Source organism: Oncorhynchus kisutch, linkage group LG15, assembly GCF_002021735.2.
Source record: "Oncorhynchus kisutch isolate 150728-3 linkage group LG15, Okis_V2, whole genome shotgun sequence".
In the NCBI taxonomy this organism is placed as follows: domain Eukaryota; kingdom Metazoa; phylum Chordata; class Actinopteri; order Salmoniformes; family Salmonidae; genus Oncorhynchus; species Oncorhynchus kisutch.
The window spans coordinates 21621667-21636069 of record NC_034188.2 but is presented as its reverse complement, the minus strand read 5'-3'; positions in this window follow the sequence as shown (position 1 = coordinate 21636069).

Here is a 14403-nt window from a genome sequence, read left to right as displayed (position 1 = left end):
GAAGGGCTTTATAAAAAAATAAAAACATACATATATATATATATATAATAGAAAGAGGAATGGGAGGCCCCAGTGCACAACTGAGCAAGAGGACAAGTACATTAGAGTGTCTAGGTAGAGAAACAAAACGCCTCACAAGTCCTCAACTGGCGTTTTGCCGGTACTATTTAATGAAGCTGCCAGTTGAGGACTTGTGAGACGTCTGTTTCTCAAACTAGACACTAATGTACTTGTCCTCTTGCTCTGTTGTGCACCAGGGCCTCCCACTCCTCTTTCTATTCTGGTTAGAGCCAGAGTGCACTGTTCTGTGAATGAAGTAGTACACAGCGTTGTACAAGATCTTCAGTTTTTTGGCAATTTCTCACATGGAATAGCTTTAATTTCTCAGAACTAGAATAGACTGACTAGTTTCAGAAGAAAGGTCTTTAATTTCTGGCCATTTTGAGCACTGAAATCGAACCCACAAATGCTGATGCTCCAGATACTCAACTAGTCATAAAAAGCCAGTTTTATTGCTTCTTTATTCAGAACAACCGTTTTCAGCTATGCTAACATAATTGGAAAAGGGTTTTCTGATGATCAATTAGCCTTTTAAAATTATGAACTGGGATTAGCTAACACAACGTGCCATTGGAACACAGGAGTGATGGTTGCTGATAATGGGTCTCTTTTCACCGATAGAGATATTCCAATAAATATCAGCCATTTCCAGCTACAATAGTCATTTACAACATTAACAATGTCTTCACTGTAGTTCTGATCAATTTGATGTTATTTTAATGGACAAAGAAATGGCTTTTCTTTCAATAGCAAGGACATTTCTAAGTGACCCCGAACTTTTGAACAATAGCGTGTGTGTCTGTGTACACACACACACACACACACACACACACACACACACACACACACTACCAGTCAAAAGTTTGGACACACCTACTCATTCAAGGGTTTTTCTTTATTTTTACTATTTTCTACATTGAAGAATAATAGGAAAGACATCACAACTATGAAATAACACATGGAATCATGTAGTAACCAAAAAAAGTTTTAAACAAATCAGCGTATATTTTATGTTTGAGATTCCTCAAAGTAGCCATTCTTTGCCTTGATGACAGCTTTGCACACTCTTGGAATTCTCTCAACCAGCTTCATCTGGAATGCTTTTTCAGCAGTCTTGAAGGAGTTCCCACATATGCTGAGCACTTATTGGCTGCTTTTCCTTCACTCTGTGGTCCAACTGATCCTAAACCATCTCTATTGGTTTGAGGTCGGGTGATTGTGGAGGCCAGGTCATCTGATGCAGCACTCCATCACTCTCTTTTTTGGTCAAATAGCCCTTACACAACCTAGGGCTCCCGAGTGGCACAGCGGTCTAAGGCACTGCATCTCAGTGCTAGAGGCATCACTACAGACACCCTGGTTCGATTCCAGCCTGTATCACATCCGGCCTTGATTGAGATTCCCATAGGGCGGCGCACAATTGGCCCAGCGTCTTCCGGGTTTGGCCGGTGCAGGCCATCATTGTAAATAAGAATTTGTTCTTAACTGACCTGCCTACTTAAATAAAGGTTAAAATAAAAAGCCTGGAGGTGTTTTTCATTGTCCTGTTGAAAAACAAATGACAGTCCCACTAAGCACAAACCACATGGGATGGCAGATCACTGCAGAATGCTGTGGTAGCCATGCCGGATAAGTGTGCCTTGAATGATAAACAAATCACAGATAGTGTTACCAGCAAAGCACCCACACACGATCATACCTCCTCCTCCATGCTTTATGGTGGGAACCACACATGCGGAGATCATCCGTTCACCTACTCTGTGTCTCACAAAGACATGGCGGTTGGTACCAAAAATCTCAAATTTGGACTCATCAGACCAAAGGACAGACTTCCAACAGTCTAATGTCAATTGCTTGTGTTTTTTGGCCCAAGCAAGTCTCTTCTTATTATTGGTGTCCTTTAGTGGTTTCTTTGCAGCAATTTGACCATGAAGGCCTGATTCACGCAGTCTCCTCTGAACAGTTGATGTTGATATGTGTCTGTTACTTGAACTCTGTGAAGCATTTATTTGGGCTGAAATTTCTGAGACAGGTAACTCTTATGAACTTGTCCTCTGCAGCAGAAGTAACTCTAGGTCTTCCTTTCCTGTGGCAGTCCTCATGAGAGCCAGTTTCATCATAGTGCTTGATGGGTTTTGCAACTGCAGTTGAAGAAACTTTTAAAGTGATTTTTTCCCGCATTGACTGACCTTTCATGTCTTAAAGTAATGATGGACTGCGTTTCTATTTGCTTATTTGAGCCGTTCTTGCCATAATATGGACTTGGTCTTTTACCAAATAGGGCTATCTTCTGTATACCACCCCTACCTCGTCACAACACAACTGATCGGCTCAAACGTATTAAGAAGGAAAGACATTTCACAAACGAACTTTTAACAAGGCACACCTGTTATTTGAAATGCATTCCAGGTGAATACCTCATGAAGCTGGTTGAGAGAATGCCAAGAGTGTGCAAAGCTGTCATCAAGGTAAAGGGTGTCTACTTCGAAGAATATATTCCTGGGAAAAATAATATGAATACCGAGTTTGGTGGTGTTGTGAAGTTTAATGAACTTATGTCCATCATACATCCCCATACACACATTTATGATGTCCCCAATATGCAACATGTAATGTAATGAAACCTACATTTGAAACATGACAAATTTGCCTATGAGCGATTTAATTTGCTGCAGTTTCAGTAGACAGTAGATCGAAACAGACTGTATCTAGTTGGCATAAATATGCAAGCTGCCAGCAGCGTTAATACGTTTGTGTGGGGCTACAAATCACTTCCAGTTTGGGGAGTCTTGTGGAATGGATTCATTTTACACTGCCACAGGAGGCTCTAAAATATATCTAAGTCAAGGCATTGTTGGAGAAATTGCGTTATAAATCCAGGTAGAATGTTTTTATACAAAAAAATGTTTCCCTTTTTGCTATCGGCCTACCTATTATAGATTAATAGTCTGGGTTTATTTTGCTAGTCAACAGCAATTCAAAGAATGGTTGTGATACAATACTTTCTCAACAATGCATAGTCTGAAATGATAGTAAAAATGTATTTCTGTTTATGGCATCAGTTACTCTTTGCATTTTCATTCATGTGTCAAAATATAAGCTGTAAAACAAATATATATTATTGTCACATACACCAGATAGGTGCAGTGAAATGGGCAGGTTGCCTGTTTTGTCACGAGTCTTTTTCTGGAGATAGTATTTAGCGATTTTCCCTTAGATTGGCCAGCTGCAAGCTCAGAATTGGCTACATTGTAAAAATGTATGACAACAAAATGTGCTTTTTGGTCTAATTTTAAGGTTCGGGTTAGGTCTAAAATCAGATTTTGTGTGACAGGTATGCAGAGCTGCCTCCAGAACAAGATTCATTAAGAAAAACGCTAACCTGCGTGAAATGTTTTACAGGGTCAGCCATAGTAAAAGTCTAATCAAATCAAATTTTATTGGTCACATACACATATTTAGCAGATATTATTGCGGGTATAGCAAAATGCTTGTGTTCCTAGCTCCAACAGTGCAGTAATATATAACAATTCACAACAATACCCACAAATCTAAAGTAAAGAATGGAGTTAATAAATATATAAATATTAGGACGAGCAATGTAGGAGTGGCATTGACTAAAATACAATAGAATAGAATACAGTATATACATATGAAATGAGTAAAGCAGTATGTAAACATTAAGGTGACTAGTGTTCCATTATTAAAGTGACCAGTGATTCCATGTCTCCATGTAGTGCAGCACCCTGGAGCAAATGTCTTGCTCAAGTGCACATCGATAGATTTTTAACCTTGTCGGCTAGGGTATTCGAACCAGCGACCTTTCGGGTAATGACCCAACGCTCTAACCACAAGCTCATTTCATTTCTGTGGCTTGTATATTTTGGGCCCAAATTTATATTTGCCTTCACATAATACTCTGTCAACGCAATATCAGTACACAACGGCATTGTCAGTCCTTTAAGGGAATTACTTTCACATTTTAGCACTAGATGTCAGTACTGCACTCTTAAATAATAAAGCAGCAAGCGTATGTGAGCTGCATTGGATTCCCTCATACCTAACAGAACATCAGTTTCAATATTTTAAAACTGTACTAGGTCCAGTATACCCCAACTCATGCGGTGTTGAGCAGAACTATGGACTGTCCTTAGGCTCCAGCCTCAAAGTATTGGATAACCAACCTTGAGTCAGAATGAGAATGCATTGAAAACCTCTGACCAAATCTAGATGTGTAGTATAGTTTATTGTAGTATTATTACTTCTAAAGGATATAATCTTACCAATGCATCCAATGGCAAAATTGCTGTTGACTTGACATTACATTTTATTTCAGCTGTATAAGATTGTCAATAGATTGTATAATGAAATACATGTATCTATTCTTGAGACACAGTAAGTCAAAGCCATTACAGCAACTGTATATACATGTTATGATGAGTTTTCAGCAAGGTTTTGCCTAACATAACCCCTTTTGTATTGCTGAGCACTGTTTTCAACTGAAGTGATTTCATGGTGTTGACAAGATGTGCGGGAACATAAAAACCTAATGTGTTTGGCCACAGGCGAAGGAAAAGCTTGCCTCTTCTCTTCCGTGCTGCAGAGGGCTCTGTGTGTGGCAAAGCCAGCCATTCTCTCCCCATCCTGAGAGTGATCAAATAAACCTAGCTGGCATGCCTGTCATACTATGAGCTCTGACTCAGTGAGCAGTTCAGTGGGAGTTACTGCAGGGAACACAGCCACTTCTCTCTGCTTCGAGCAGGGGGATGAAACACCCCCAGAATGGCACGTCGCTTTGTTTTGAGATGCACTCTCTGGATGTTGGCCCAGGTTCCTTTTTTTACAGAATGAGTTTCTTTAGGGGGTTTGGGGGAAGAGGGGTGGGGATTGGAGTGGTTGTCTATTCCAGGCTGTTTGAACCTTAGAAATGGAATGAATAGAACGGATGTCCCCATTCAAATCCATGATGGCATAATGACTGGACTGGCAGCCATTTTGAGAGTATTCATGCCTAGGTCGAAAACATACAGGTTAAGACAAAATCATCACAAATCTGAGACCAGCACCGTTGCTAAATGTAAGTCACTAAATTATATTTCATTCAAGAGCTGTACAATAGAAGATAAATATAAGTCACACAATTTCATTTTCATTTAAAAGCCATACTGATGCCAGCACAATACTGTTAGTGGCTCTTTTGGTAAAGACCTGAGTAAAGACCATGGCGGAAGTACGGCGTATTGACTTTTCAGTGAATGTGTAAGATCCTAAATGATTTATCTAGTGAAGACCCTCGCTTCCTTCTGGATCTGTATATGACTTTAACATATTAGTGAGAGGTATATTGTCACTAAAGGAGAGTTTACATTCTTGAAATTGTCCACATAGCCTTCCCTTGCTTTTTAACTCTACCTGACAAGCTGAGACAAATTCGACTGTACGTGAGCAAAGATACAGCCAAAAGTGGATGACATATCATGCCCTCACATTGGTCTTTTCGTAGAGCCCTGTCCCTACAGTGCTCTGATCAGGGGGTTGCTGATGGGCCTGGCAGACCAATCAGAGAGTAGTCATGGTTCTGTCTGCTCTTTCTGCTCTTCCATTAACACTCCCTCTCCGTCTGACCATATTACTGTCAGGGCATGTGGCAAAAAGGTCCACCATTCTGAACCTGTGACAATATTTGACATTGTTAATTGTATCCTGGCTGACCTCAATTCAGATTTCACACTATCATTATTCTCATCCATATTGTTTTACTGTCATGCTGAAACTTGTCCTCTCTTTAACCCTGAATTAAAATAGTAGTTTTCAAAAGGGAAAATGTAAAATGCAACAGTGTAATTGAATGGGATAGTACAGGAGGATGAACACTGAGGCACAAAAGAAGGGTGGTTGAAGTTGCATTATGTCATGTCTCCTTCTCACGCTGACAGAGTGTTCACACCATAGAAATATAACGAACATGATGAGCTTGGAACCTCTGGTAAACTCATGGGTACACTCGCAATGGCTACCTGGCATTGATGACAAAGGTTTAGATAATGAGATTCTAATATCCCATAACTCTTTGCAACAATTGGACCAGCTATGCTAGTTAGCAACAGCACTGCTAGTGCAATGTGATTTTCAGGATTCTTTTGTCTCATTTTGTCTGTCATAGTTTAAGTGTACCTATGATGAAAATTACAGGCCTCATCTTTTTAAGTGGGAGAACTTGCACAATTGGTGGCTGACTAAATACTTTTTTGCCCCACTGTAGATACTTTTGTACCTGTTTCCTCCAGCATCTTCACAAGGTCCTTTGCTGTTGTTCTGGGATTGATTTGCACTTGTCATCTCTAGGAGACAGAATGTGTCACCTCCCTGAGCGGTATGACGGTTGCGTGGTCCCATGGTGTTTATACTTGCGTACTATTGTTTGTACAGATAAACGTGGTACCTTCAGGCATTTGGAAATGGCTACCAAGGATGAACCAGACTTCTAGAGGTCTACAATTGTTTTTCTGAGGTCTTGGCTGATTTCTTTTGATTTTCCCTTGATGTCAAGCAAAGAGGCACTGAGTTTGAAGGTAGGCCTTGAAATACATCCACAGGTACACCTCCAATTGACTCAAATTATGTCAATTAGCCTATCAGAAGCTTCTAAAGCCATGACATCATTTTCTGGAAGTTTCCAAGCTGTTTAAAGGCACAGTCACCTTAGTGTATGTAAACTTCTGACCCACTGGAATTGTGATACAGTGAATTATAAGTGAAATAATCTGTCTGTAAACAAATGTTGGAAAATTGCTCACATCATGTACAAAGTAGATGTCCTAATCGACTTGCCAACCTATAGTTTGTTTCCAAGAAATTTGTGGAGTGGTTGAAAAATGAGTTTTATTGAGACCAACCTAAGTGTATTTAAACTTCCGACTGCAACTGTACCGTGTAAGCATTTGTATCGGTCATGTGTGAATGTTGCTGTGTATATGTTTTCTATATATCTTTATCTTATCTGACTTGCCACGACTAAAGTTCCTTCTGGAAAAATTCTAGATAATGATAATGAGCACTGTGAAAATCCACCCTCAGTATATGCAAACCGTTAAGGACTATCATACAGCATAGAGAATCATTATTACAATATAATCAATTTTGGGCCGAAATTAGCTTAATTTTATCTCCATAAGGTGACACCGCTCTCGCTGAAACTGTCGGGAAATTCATGTTTAAAGTCAAAGCATCAGAGCATTCAGTCATCACAACCACTGGAATGACCTTCAGAAGACATTTCAGAAGACAATCCAGAAGACATTTCACAAGACATTTCAGAAGACAATCCAGAAGACATTTCACAAGACATTTCAGAATAAAAATATGAGAGGAAGCGATCCAGGTCAGTTAGAGTTGGTCAGAGGTGCATAAATATGCTAGTCACTAATGCAAGCAATTTCCAATTACATACTCAGCTGACACAAGCAGAGTACAGTCGGGAATACCATCTCACTCTAACACTTTTTCATGTACGACAAAATAGTAAATTCTGAGAAATATCTTTTATATTCAAATTGCCTTTGTTAGAATTGTTAGAATTGTTTGTGGATAGCTTCACTTCATATAATGCATTGTAACCATAATAATAACAACAACGTTCGCAGTCTATGCATGTCCATTCATTTATGCTGCTGTCCATGCAAACTGCCAAACAACAATTTCAATGTACGCCTTGAACCAAAGTTATGAATACACTTTATCCAGGGCTTTTCAAACTTTTTGGAGCTTAGGACCTCTTTTGTGATCGAAAATTCATCAGGGACCCCCTCATAATCAGAACACAACTCGAGTGAGATCAAAAATAGCATACAATGAGTTTTACTATGACTTTGGCAGTGCATGGCCGGAGGAACCAAGTCTGGGGCCCTGGGAGGAAACATTTTAAAGACCCGCTTCTTGGCATCGGAGAGAACATTTAGCAGATTTCAAGCTAATTTCCTGCAATTCTACATATTTTGTCATGGAGCAGAGATATTTTGTTGTTGCAGCTTTAAAGCTAATATCATGCAATTTTACACATTTTGTCATGAGGCAGAGATTTTTTTTAAAAGCTTAAATTACAGTGCATTTATGCAGTGGTGGAAAAAGTACTCAATTGTCATACTTGAGTAAAGGTAAACATATTTTAATAGAAAATGAAAATGAAATTAACACTGTAAACTATTTCTTGAGTAAAGGTCTAAAAGTATCTCGGTTTAAATGTACTTAAATACAGTGGAGGAAAAAGTACTACATTTTCGTAATGTTATTGGAGTAAAAGGAAAAAGTTAAAGTAAATGCAAAACATCCATCAAATTCCAGACGGCACAATTTTTTAAATGTTTTATTATTTAATTATGGAGAGCTAGGGGCACACTCCAAAACTCAGACATAATTTATAAACGCAGTATTTGTGTTTAGTGAGTCTGCCAGATCAGAGGCAGCAGGGATGACAATGCGTTATATTGATAGTTGTGTGAATTGGACCATATTGCTGTCCTGCCTGAGCAATCAAAATGTAATGAGTATAGAGCCTCCCGGGTTGCTCAGTGGTCTGCGCCACCCGGGATTCTGTGCCACTAGAGATTCTGGGTTCGAGTCCAGGCTCTGTCGCAGTCGGCCGCGACTGGGAGGCCCATGGGGCTGCGCACGATTGGCCCAGCGTCGTCCGGGTTAGGGAGGTTTTGGCCAGTAGGGATATCCTTGTCTCATCGCGCACAAACAACTCCTGTGGCGGGCCTGGGTGCAGTGCACACAGACCAGGTCACCAGGTGTATGGTGTTTCCTCCGACACATTGATGCGGCTGGCTTCCGGGTTGGATGGGCATTGTGTCAAGAAGCAGTGTGGCTTGGTTGGGCTGTGTTTTGGAGGACGCATGGCTCTCAACCTTCGCCTCTCCCGAGTCCATACGGGAGTTGCAGCGATGAGACAAGACTGTAACTACTACCAATTGGATACAACGAAATTGGGGAGAAAAAGGGCTAAAATGTCATGAGTGTACATTATTTTCTTTAGGAATGAAGTAAAAGTAGTCAAAAATATAAATAGTAAAGTAGAGTTCAAATACCCCCACAAAATACTTAAGTAGTACTTCAAAGTACACTATATGACCAAAAGTATGTGGAACATCTCATTCCAAAATCATGGTCATTAATATGGAGTTGGTCCCCCAATCTTCTGTGAAGGCTTTCCTCTAGATGTTGGAACATTTCTGCAGGGACTTGCTTCCATTCAGCCACAAGAGCATTAGTGAGTTTAGGCACTGGTGTTGGGCGATTCGGCTTGGCTCCCAGGCGTTCCAATTCATCCCAAAGGTGTTTGATGGGGTTGAGGTCAGGACTTTGTGCAGGCCAGTCAAATTATTACAAACCAATCTCGACAAGCCATTTCTGTATCGACCTCACTTTGTGCACAGGGACATTGTCATGCTGAAACAGGAAAGGTCCTTCCCCAAACTGTTGCCACAAAGTTGGAAGTACAGAATTGTCTAGAATGTAATTGTAGGCTGTAGTGTTAATCCCTTAACTGGAACTAAGGGGCCTATCCTGAACCATTAAATATAGCCCCAGACCATTATTCCTCCTCCACCTAACTTTATAGTTGTCACTATGCATTGGGGCTGGTAGCGTTTGTATATATACTGTATAGTGTATTTTGATTTAGTTACTTTAAACTACTGCATTTACAGTGCCTTGCGAAAGTATTCGGCCCCCTTGAACTTTGCGACCTTTTGCCACATTTCAGGCTTCAAACATAAAGATATAAAACTTTATTTTTTTGTGAAGAATCAACAACAAGTGGGACACAATCATGAAGTGGAACGACATTTATTGGATATTTCAAACTTTTTTAACAAATCAAAAACTGAAAAATTGGGCGTGCAAAATTATTCAGCCCCCTTAAGTTAATACTTTGTAGCGCCACCTTTTGCTGCTATTACAGCTGTAAGTCGCTTGGGTATGTCTCTATCTGTTTTGTACATCGAGAGACTGAAATTTTTTCCCATTCCTCCTTGCAAAACAGCTCGAGCTCAGTGAGGTTGGATGGAGAGCATTTGTGAACAGCAGTTTTCAGTTCTTTCCACAGATTCTCGATTGGATTCAGGTCTGGACTTTGACTTGGCCATTCTAACACCTGGATATGTTTATTTTTGAACCATTCCATTGTAGATTTTGCTTTATGTTTTGGATCATTGTCTTGTTGGAAGACAAATCTCCGTCCCAGTCTCAGGTCTTTTGCAGACTCTATCAGGTTTTCTTCCAGAATGATCCTGTATTTGGCTCCATCCATCTTCCCATCAATTTTAACCATCTTCCCTGTCCCTGTTGAAGAAAAGCAGGCCCAAACCATGATGCTGCCACCACCATGTTTGACAGTGGGGATGGTGTGTTCAGGGTGATGAGCTGTGTTGCTTTTACGCCAAACATAACGTTTTGCATTGTTGCCAAAAAGTTCAATTTTGCTTTCATCTGACCAGAGCACCTTCTTCCACATGTTTGGTGTGTCTCCCAGGTGGCTTGTGGCGGCTTTAAACAACACTTTTTATGGATATCTTTAAGAAATGGCGTTCTTCTTGCCACTCTTCCATATAGGCCAGATTTGTGCAATATACGACTGATTGTTGTCCTATGGACAGAGTCTCCCACCTCAGCTGTAGATCTCTGCAGTTCATCCAGAGTGATCATGGGCCTCTTGGCTGCATCTCTGATCAGCCTTCTCCTTGTATAAGCTGAAAGTTTAGAGGGACGGCCAGAACTTGGTAGATTTGCGGTGGTCTGATACTCCTTCCATTTCAATATTATCGCTTGCACAGTGCTCCTTGGGATGTTTAAATCTTGGGAAATCTTTTTGTATCCAAATCCGGCTTTAAACTTCTTCACAACAGTATCTCGGACCTGCCTGGTGTGTTCCTTGTTCTTCATGATGCTCTCTGCACTTTTAACGGACCTCTGAGACTATCACAGTGCAGGTGCATTTATACGGAGACTTGATTACACACAGGTGGATTGTATTTATCATCATTAGTCATTTAGGTCAACATTGGATCATTCAGAGATCCTCACTGAACTTCTGGAGAGAGTTTGCTGCACTGAAAGTAAAGGGGCTGAATAATTTTGCACACCCAATTTTTCAGTTTGTGATTTGTTAAACATTTTTGAAATATCCAATAAATGTCGTTCCACTTCATGATTATGTCCCACTTGTTGTTGATTCTTCACAAAAAAATACAGTTTTATATCTTTATGTTTGAAGCTTGAAATGTGGCAAAAGGTCGCAAAGTTCAAGGGGGCCGAATACTTTCGCAAGGCACTGTAATTATTTTTCGCGGACTGAGCAAGCACTTATGAGGTGAAATAGAACTATAACTGCCCGCATCCTCCTTCCTAAGCGACCGCTCGGAGGTAAAATAGGGCTAAGCAACCAGCATAGCAACGGACGCTTTGGTTCATTGCGTCAATCTGTCTTTTATGTTTAAATTGACTGAGGCCAGCAAATCCCTTGTTGTCAAATTGACTGGGGCAGAACATTTCTACATGTTTGACGCTGGCTCTTTGCTGGCCCCAGTCAATTTGACAACGAGATTTGCTGGCCCCAGTCAATTTGACAACAAGAGATGGTCCGCGGACCCCACTTTGAGAACCCCAGATGAATTTGGATGTCACAACCATTTCTCAAGTAGTCAATGAATGAGTGCATTATGCATACTGTAGGCTTATAACTTAGCTACTGTATAACTTTTCATGAGGATTATCCAACCTTAAAGATAGTCCTAATTGTAGCCCAGCTAGCACATTTGGTAACTTGGAAGCTGTGGGAATGTACATTTTTGGTTTCCCATTGGTTCTGGGAAGGAAGCCATATTAGGGCTGGGCGATATGGCAAATCAATTATCACGACATTATTATCAAATAATGTTTAAAAGGTGCATATCTGCTTCAGACTCAAGAATGCCTAATGCCACTAGGTAGGGAGCCTAGTGGTTAGAGCGTTGGGCCTGTAACTGAAAGATTGCTAGATTGAATCCTCGAGCTGTCAAGGTAAAAATCTGTCGTTCTACCCCTGAACAAGGCAGTTACCCCACTGTTTCCCGATAGGCTGTCATTGTAAAATAAGAAGTTGTTCTTAACTGACTTGCCTAGTTAAATACAGGTTACATATTATGTGTAGCTCACATAATTAAAAAATATATATACTTTAAGGAAAAATTTTCCGTGTTTGCGGCCAGGGAGCACGTGTATGGGGTCAATTAAATTGATAAGCCTCTTGAAACCTTCCTTTTCGGCTGTGCTAATTGGTAGCATGTCCTTAGCAATGCAATGGATAATAGCATTTTTGATGTCTTTGTCTTTTCGATGTTTGCTTGTAGGGCTTTTGTCCGACTTCAAAAACCGAACCACTTCCAAATTACTGAAACAGTTGAACCCTTTTCATCAATCATTTCTTTGTTGGAAGCTGCTCCTTCTCTATGGCTATCACTGCCACTGTTTCCGCCTACATCACTCATTTTTAGTGGTTAGTAGTAGCTACTCCATCGCTTGAGGTGCTAATTGGTTTTTAGTGGGCGTAAACCTCTCCACGTGCATATTGTCACTTGTCCGCATGTTCCTGCTGCGTCAGAGGTGAAATGGACTGCTGGACCTAATTATTCTATATCGACATTATTCAAAAATGAATCTAAACGTTTTTATATTGTTTTTGAGAGAAGTAATTACCTCGATAATTATTGATATTGATTTATCGCCCAGCCCTAAGTCATATGTTTCCTGACCGGTAAAATGTAACGTTCTTTAAACGTTTTGAGAATGGAAGTTCAAATTTAGCCTGTTCTGAGAATGTTCATTTTTACTTGCAGGGAGGATCTGAGAACGTTTTAGCATGGTTCCCTGAAAGTTTTCCTGTGAAGTTTTATTAATGTTCTGAGATCGGAAATTCTAGTTTCTTTTTAGGTTTTCTTAAAACTTTCACTGAATCTTTCAATAAAACTTTTAATAACACTGCTATCGTAGGTTAACTGTTTTGAAATCCAAGCACTGATAGGACACATGAAAAGTAATTTGCTTAGGCTTTAATCATGCAAACACATTAATTTTATTGTGGCACAGCATCAGTGAGATTCAAACATATTATCTTCAGTTCCCTACCCTTGGAATTAGTCAACTGTGCCACCAGGATGGAGCTAGCATGCCATGTTTTTTTTTAAACTCATGGAACATTTCTTGGGCCTCCCGAGTGGTGCAGTGGTTTAAGGCACTGCATCGCAGTGCTAGCTGTGCCACTAGAGATTCTGGGCTCAAGTCCAGGCTCTGTCGCAGCCAGCCGCGACTGGGAGACTCATGGGGCGGCACACAATTGGCCCAGCATCATCCGGCTTAGGGGAAGGTTTGGCTGGTAGGGATGTCCTTGTCCTATCTCACACTAGCGACTCCTGTGGCGGGCCGGGCGCAGTGCATGCTGACACGGTCGCCAGGTGTACGGTGTTTCCTCTGACACATTGGTGCGGCTGGCTTCCGGGTTACGTGGGCATTGTGTCAAGAAGCAGTGGGTTGGGTTGTGTTGTGTTTCGGAGGATGCATGGCTCTTGACCTTCTCCTCTCCCGAGTCCAGTTGCAGTGATGAGACAAGACCGTAACTACCAATTGGATACCATAAAATTGGGGAGAAAAAGGAGTAAGCTGTTCATTTATTTCTATTCAAACAGACCAAAAACCTGTAGGAAACGTTAGGTTGAAACGTTATGTATTGAAATTCCCACAGAAGAATGTTGTTTCTTGCCCTTCTCTGAACTATTTGCGAACATTCCCAATGTCAAACCAGTAGGAGAACGTTCCTAGAACATTACCAACATTTTTAATAAATGTGGCTTGTGGCGGCTTTAAACAACACTTTTTATGGATATCTTTAAGAAATGGCGTTCTTCTTGCCACTCTTCCATATAGGCCAGATTTGTGCAATATACGACTGATTGTTGTCCTATGGACAGAGTCTCCCACCTCAGCTGTAGATCTCTGCAGTTCATCCAGAGTGATCATGGGCCTCTTGGCTGCATCTCTGATCAGCCTTCTCCTTGTATGAGCTGAAAGTTTAGAGGGACGGCCAGAACTTGGTAGATTTGCGGTGGTCTGATACTCCTTCCATTTCAATATTATCGCTTGCACAGTGCTCCTTGGGATGTTTAAATCTTGGGAAATCTTTTTGTATCCAAATCCGGCTTTAAACTTCTTCACAACAGTATCTCGGACCTGCCTGGTGTGTTCCTTGTTCTTCATGATGCTCTCTGCACTTTTAACGGACCTCTGAGACTATCACAGTGCAGGTGCATTTAT